The 7,372-nt window shown below is 35.9% G+C and overlaps 1 long non-coding RNA gene across 1 annotated transcript in view; it reads right to left on the bottom strand.

Annotated features, from left to right (window-relative positions):
- Positions 1-442: 442 nt before the first annotated feature.
- LOC121030285 (uncharacterized) overlaps positions 443-7,372 on the bottom strand; it is a 121,117-nt gene continuing 114,187 nt past the window's right edge. Inside the window, exon 3 of the long non-coding RNA XR_005790157.1 lies at positions 443-507. This is a non-coding gene — a long non-coding RNA (uncharacterized LOC121030285). The remainder of the gene's footprint in view (positions 508-7,372) is intronic.

Here is a 7,372-nt window from a genome sequence, read left to right on the forward strand (position 1 = left end):
TAAAGCAAATATAACCAAGAAACAGAATAGACATAGCATTTATACAATAACTTTACATTACATTGCTCTTTAAATGTAACAAGTATGACTTTTTCAGGAAGTGTAGATACTTGGATCCTTATTAATTGAATGCATATATTCTACACTAATAAAAACCTAAAAGAATATATTTTTATGTAAGCATAAAATCAAGGAAATAGAGGATACTGATTTCATGCTTGTTAATAAATGACTTTGTGTCTTCACTTAGTATCCACTAAGGATGAACTTGGTTAATGTCCTCATAATGTAGGAGTGATAAAATCAGAAAACATAAAGATCAGTCTTACTGTAATTAGATGATGGAATAAATGAAACACATATACTATGGAACCCAGCTAGAAAAACACAATGAGGAGAACCATTCCTTGAAATTCTGCTTAATTTCTTTTAAGGGATCCTACCTTTGTTAGGTCCTTCAGTGATACATTTTTATTTGTGATCCCACAAGTCTTCTATCATTTGATCCTACCAAAGCAGAGACAGCATGTATGTTATTAGGCTAAATGTCATAGGTAAATAGAAGTCCTTATCAGAATTATAATTAATCCTTAAACAATACAAGAAAAAAAAAAGGGTCTAGGCTTCCCTAGAAGACACATATGCTAGTTATTGGTCTAGATACATATATTAGTCTAGACAAGCTGATGAGAAGCAGAAGTTCTATGTAAGAGTTTGGGGGCAAATTTCTTACATAATAATTGATGTGCACTGTATGCTTCTTTTGTACCTGATTATTTCCTTTAATAATGTCAAAGGATTGGCTATAGATAGGAAAACTTATAAGGAAAGGTGAAGTTCAGGGACTCAGATTCCACCCATTTCTATACCTTTTTTTTCCAAATCAGATACGGGACAAACTTGTATAATAGGCTTAAAATAAACATTTGTTTAACAAATAAATAGTATAGGGACACCTGGGTGGCTCAGTTGGTTAAGCATCTGACTCTTGGTTTCAGCTTAGGTCATGATCTCACAATTCGTAGATTTGAGCCCCGTGTCAGGCTCTGTGCTGATAGAAGCTCTCATTCTCTCTCTCTCTCTCTCTCTCTCTCTCTCTCTCTCTCTCTCTCTCTGTCTCTCTCTCTCTCTCTCTCTCCCCTCTCTCCTCACTTGCTCTTTCATACTTTCTCTTAAAAATAAACATTTTTTAAAAACTCTATAAATAAATAGTGTAAAACTTATAAACCAAGCATGTCTAGGATAATACACAGATATGCATGTGTCTTGAATAACATATGAGAAATTTTGGAACCAAGTACAATTATATTAAGAAGTTTCTGGTTCTGTTTGTATCTTTCACAAAGATTTGTATCTTTCACAAGTTACCTTCCATATAAAAATGCATTGCTACCAAAAAACATCAAAGAAAGTACTTTGTCCTAGTTTTTGTACTTCTATAATCAAAAGGAAAGTGATGAGGGACAAGATATTATATGTATTTTATTTTGAAAAAAACTATTGTAAAAATTACTTAACTATAAAAGCTTACTTAGATTTTAATAACACTTAAAAGTTGACTAAAACAATTATTTAGAGAGGACATTTCTCCTATATCAAGAAACTTCCAATAATTATAAAATATAAAATAATATTTTCAATAAGTTATGAGGATGTACTTTTTGGTACACAAGCTAAATCTAAGAGAAAACTATGATATTTGTTCTTAACAAAATAAAGGAGCATGACATATTTATTATAAACTAAAAAAAATTCAAAGTACTTGTATTAGTCAAGGCTCTCTAGGGAAACAGAACCAATAGGAGATGACAAATGATAGATAGATAGATAGATAGATAGATAGATAGATAGATAGATAGATATACAGAGACAAAACCAATAGAAGACAATAGAAAAATACAGATAGAGATATAAATACATAGAAAAAGATTGATTATGAAGTATGGGCTCTACAATCATGGAAGCTGAGGAGTTCTGCCATCTGATTTCTGAAAGCTGGAGGCCCAGGAAAGCCCATTCTAGTCAAACTCTGAAGGCCTGAGAACCAGGGTATAAGTCCCAGTCTGAGTTTGAAGATCCAAGAACCAAGTAGCTGAATGTCTAAGTACCAGAGAATATGGATGTCTCAGCTCAAGCAGAGAGCAAATTCACCCTTCCTCACCCTTTTTCCTTCCATTCAGTCCTTCAGTGGACTGTATGAGGACCCCTGCATTGGTGAGGGCAATCTTTTTCACTCATTCTGCTGAGTCAAACACTAATCTCTACCAAAAATATCCTCACAGACACATCCAGGTATAATGTTTTACCAGCTATCTGAGCATTCCTTGGACCAGCATGGCACATAAAATTAACTGTCATAGAGTTAGAACAGTCATTCGGTATTCTTTAAGCAGATGTCAATGTTCAAGGTTTGATCTGAGATGGTACCTTACAAATGCACAGATAATAAAATATTATAGATATTCTTAGAATATTCTAGAAGAATTTATAAAACTAAAAGATTCTCAAATAGCTAATACAATTGAGTCCCAGCTTATAAATGTTGATAAAAAGATGCATTCATGTGTTATAAAACATTTTAAAATGTCAAGTTTAAAAAATCTTAGTAATTATATAAAAATACATTGTACTTTAACATTCTAGAAATGTTAGCTACATGGTAGGCCAATATTAAAACTACTGTGAGCCAAAGACATGTGAATAGAGCTAGACAAAAGTAGAACATAAAAAGGGGCAAAACAAATAATAACTTAAAAATTAAGTCCACCTTAAGAGCTGGCAATCTAAGTATTATGTGCCAAATATGGCACTGGGGGATTTTCAAGCACATGTCTCCTCAACTGTGCTGTCTGCCTTGTTTTAAGGAGCCTACAGAATATCCATTATCCATTCTTAAATTGCTGCTCTGAAGAGTGGGTGTGGTCATTACCAATACTCCAGTTGACTCATACTTTGGCAGAATGACAAGCAAATCAGCATAAAGCTTCTGAAAGGTTATTAAAAATTCTCTAAATTAACCTACTCTAGACTAATTGGCTCATTTTTAAGGGCAATAACAAGAAATGAAGATCTAATTAGGTACAACCTGGAGATACTGTAATAAACATGGGAGAAGAATATGTTTTTTAAAAAACAAAACTCTAGGAATTTTATAATCTTAAATTGATTAACAGCCCTTTTATCTGATCATATGATTTTCTCAGATTGTAAGGCAGCAAGAGTTTAAGAAAATGTTGCACCTATAAAATTAAATAGAGCCCAACAGCCTTAATTTGTACTTACTTTGAAAGTGTTTATTAATTTTTATTAAGGTTTCTTCATTGGCCTTTACTGTTTAACTTTCTACCTCTTGTGGATATATCATTACCAGAGGTCCTAGCCTGGAGGACAGCAAAATCTAATTAGAATGTATCACATTTGGTTATCACTTTTTCTACCTGAACTTCGTCATGCCTCCATGTACTGACATGGGCTTAACCCTTAGGAGAGCTTGAGAACTCCTCATAGACAAGTCACAGAAGTGAGACTAAGTTTAGGGTGAAAAATCATAATCAGATACAGCACTCTCAAATTCCTTGACTTTTGAGATAACAATCTTTTTAGCGAGAATGCCTGGGGAACAGAATATCCTGATTAAATTGGTTTTCTGCCTAAATTAAGGTAAACTTATAAACTTTTTTCATTCTTTATTTTTTTTAAAGTACACTGAGTTATTGATAAGAATCATGTTTGATATAATGGAGGAGAAAGTGGTGATAGTAAAATACTCATGATTTTTTTCTTTTGGAGGTACAGGACTTATATATGTTGCATTTATATAGATAAGAACATAAAGAGAGAGAAATAATGTACATAAAGTCATTCTACACAATATTAGATATAAATAAATTTATTTAAAACAACGTATCAGAGTTTCCTAAGCCAAAGAAGCTGCACATAACTCAGGTAACAAGAAGATGGCATGGTTGGCCATTGGAGATGGTCCTAGTTGTATATTTCAACACACATTAAAACTTTTCTAGGGGCGCCTGGGTGGCGCAGTCGGTTAAGCGTCTGACTTCAGCCAGGTCACGATCTCGCGATCCGTGAGTTCGAGCCCCGCATCGGACTCTGGGCTGATGGCTCAGAGCCTGGAGCCTGTTTCCGATTCTGTGTCTCCCTCTCTCTCTGCCCCTCCCCCGTTCATGCTCTGTCTCTCTCTGTCCTAAAAATAAATAAACGTTGAAAAAAAAATTAAAAAAACTTTTCTAAATAGAAAAAAAAATAAAATTTAAAATTTTTTTTTAAAAATGAAAAAAATAAAACTTTTCTAAATGGAGTTAGGCTTATTCTTGGGTTGGATGGAGAGTACACCAAATAAACCTACTTTATTGATAGACAAGGATCCAAGAAATTAAAGCATCATGAATGATTTTAAAAAGATCCATCCTTACTAAAGATGTAAATTGTCAAAGAAAAATCTTCTAAAAACAAATATCCATGGAAACTCCTCATTTTCAAACTCCTGATTTTTCATAGTGTAAAGTATACACTAGAGATTAGAACAAATTCTCTACTTGTGTCTCCCTGCCCTATCATGTTTTAGGAGATGTATTTCAAGCTTATAGATTTTTTAAATCTTTAATTTCATAAATATCCAGTTAAAACACCAGCTATTATCTCTAATTTCAGTATCTGATGATATGGAACGTTTTGATTACTTACTTTCTTTCTTTTTCCTTCATTATTATTGATTTTTTTTTATTTGTATGATGAGAACATTTAAGATCTAGTCTCTTAGTAATTTTGAAGTACAAAATACAATATTGTTGACTATAATCACAATGTTGTGCATTAGATCTCCAGAATTTATTCATATTCTAACTTCAAGTTTATATACATTGACTAACATCTCCCACTTCCTTAACCCCTGCCAACCACCCTGCTACCTTCTGTTTCTATGAGTTTGACTTTTTAAGATTCCATATATAAGTGGTACGATGTAGTATGTGTCTGTCTTTGTCTGACTTACCTCACTTAGCCTACTGCTCTCATGGTTCATCCATGTTATCACAACTGGAAGGCTTTCCTTTTTTCTTGTGGCTGAATAATACTCCATTTTGTTTGTGTGTGTGTGTGTGTGTGTGTGTGTGTGTGTGTGTGTGTATGTGTGTGTGTGTGTGTGTGTGTGTTTAATGGTTTATCCATTCATCTACTGACAGAACACAAGTTATTTTCCCATCTTGGCTACTTTGAATAATGTTGCAATAAACATGAGAGAGCATATTGTCTTTGATATCCTGTTGTAATTTCCCTTGGGTATACCCAGAAGTAGGACTGCTTGATTATATGCTGGTTCTATTTTTATTTTTTTTATTTTTTTATTTCTTTAAAGAACTTCCATAGTGGCTGCACAATTCACATTCCACTAACAGTGGACAAGGGTCCCCTTTTCTTGGCATCCTCACCAACACTTGTTATCTCTTGTCTTCTTGATGATAAACATTATTTTTTTGACAGAGACAGAGACAGTGTGAGTGGGGGAAGGGCAGACAGTGAGAGGGAGAGAGGGAGGGGGAGAGAGAGAGATACCCCCAAGCAGGCTCCCTGCTGCCAGCTGCACAGAGACCAATGAGAGGCTGGAACTCATGAAACCATGATATTATGACCTGAGCTGAAACCAAGAGCTAGACACTAAACCAACTGAGCCACCCAGGTGCCCCAGTGACAAACATTCTAATAAGGGTGAGGTGCTATTTCATTATGGTTTTGATTCACATTTCTCTGATTATCAGTGATGTTGAGCATCTTTTCACGTACCTGTTAGCCATTTGGAGGTCTTTTTGGAAAAAAATGTCTATTCAACTCCTCTGACCATTTTTTTTTATATATGAAATTTATTGATAAATTGGTTTCCATACAACACCCAGTGCTCATCCCAAAAGGTGCCCTCCTCAATACCCATCACCCACCCTCTCCTCCCTCCCACCCCCCATCAACCCTCAGTTTGCTCTCAGTTCTCAACAGTCTCTTATGCTTTGGCTCTCTCCCACTCTAACCTCTTTTTTTTTTTTCTTCCCCTCCCCCATGGGTTCCTGTTAAGTTTCTCAGGATCCACATAAGAGTGAAACCATATGGTATCTGTCTTTCTATGTATGGCTTATTTCACTTAGCATCACACTCTCCAGTTCCATCCACGTTGCTACAAGAGGCCATGTTTCATTTTTTCTCCTTGCCACGTAGTATTCCATTGTGTATATAAACCACAATTTCTTTATCCATTCATCAGTTGATGGACATTTAGGCTCTTTCCATAATTTGGCTATTGTTGAGAGTGCTGCTATGAACATTGGGGTACAAGTGCCCCTATGCATCAGTACTCCTGTGTCCCTTGGATAAATTCCTAGCAGTGCTATTGCTGGGTCATAGGGTAGGTCTATTTTTAATTTTCTGAGGAACCTCCACACTGCTTTCCAGAGCGGCTGCACCAATTTGCATTCCCACCAACAGTGCAAGAGGGTTCCCGTTTCTCCACATCCTCGCCAGCATCTATAGTCTCCTGATTTGTTCATTTTGGCCACTCTGACTGGCGTGAGGTGATACCTGAGTGTGGTTTTGATTTGTATTTCCCTGATAAGGAGCGACGTGGAACATCTTTTCATGTGCCTGTTGGCCATCCGGATGTCTTCTTTAGAGAAGTGTCTATTCATGTTTTCTGCCCATTTCTTCACTGGGTTATTTGCTTTTCGGGTGTGGAGTTTGGTGAGCTCTTTATAGATTTTGGATACTAGCCCTTTGTCTGATATGTCATTTGCAAATATCTTTTCCCATTCCGTTGGTTGGCTTTTAGTTTTGTTGGTTGTTTCCTTTGCTGTGCAGAAGCTTTTTATCTTCATAAGGTCCCAGTAATTCACTTTTGCTTTTAATTCCCTTGCCTTTGGGGATGTGTCGAGTAAGAGATTGCTACGGCTGAGGTCAGAGAGGTCTTTTCCTGCTTTCTCCTCTAAGGTTTTGATGGTTTCCTGTCTCACATTCAGGTCCTTTATCCATTTTGAGTTTATTTTTGTGAATGGTGTGAGAAAGTGGTCTAGTGTCAACCTTCTGCATGTTGCTGTCCAGTTCTCCCAGCACCATTTGTTAAAGAGACTGTCTTTTTTCCATTGGATGTTCTTTCCTGCTTTGTCAAAGATGAGTTGGCCATACGTTTGTGGGTCTAGTTCTGGGGTTTCTATTCTATTCCATTGGTCTATGTGTCTGTTTTTGTGCCAATACCATGCTGTCTTGATGATGACAGCTTTGTAGTAGAGGCTAAAGTCTGGGATTGTGATGCCTCCTGCTTTGGTCTTCTTCTTCAAAATTACTTTGGCTATTCGGGGCCTTTTGTGGTTCCATA

Source organism: Herpailurus yagouaroundi, unplaced genomic scaffold (assembly GCF_014898765.1).
Source record: "Herpailurus yagouaroundi ecotype Mexico unplaced genomic scaffold, PumYag 140, whole genome shotgun sequence".
Taxonomy (NCBI): Eukaryota; Metazoa; Chordata; class Mammalia; order Carnivora; family Felidae; genus Herpailurus; species Herpailurus yagouaroundi.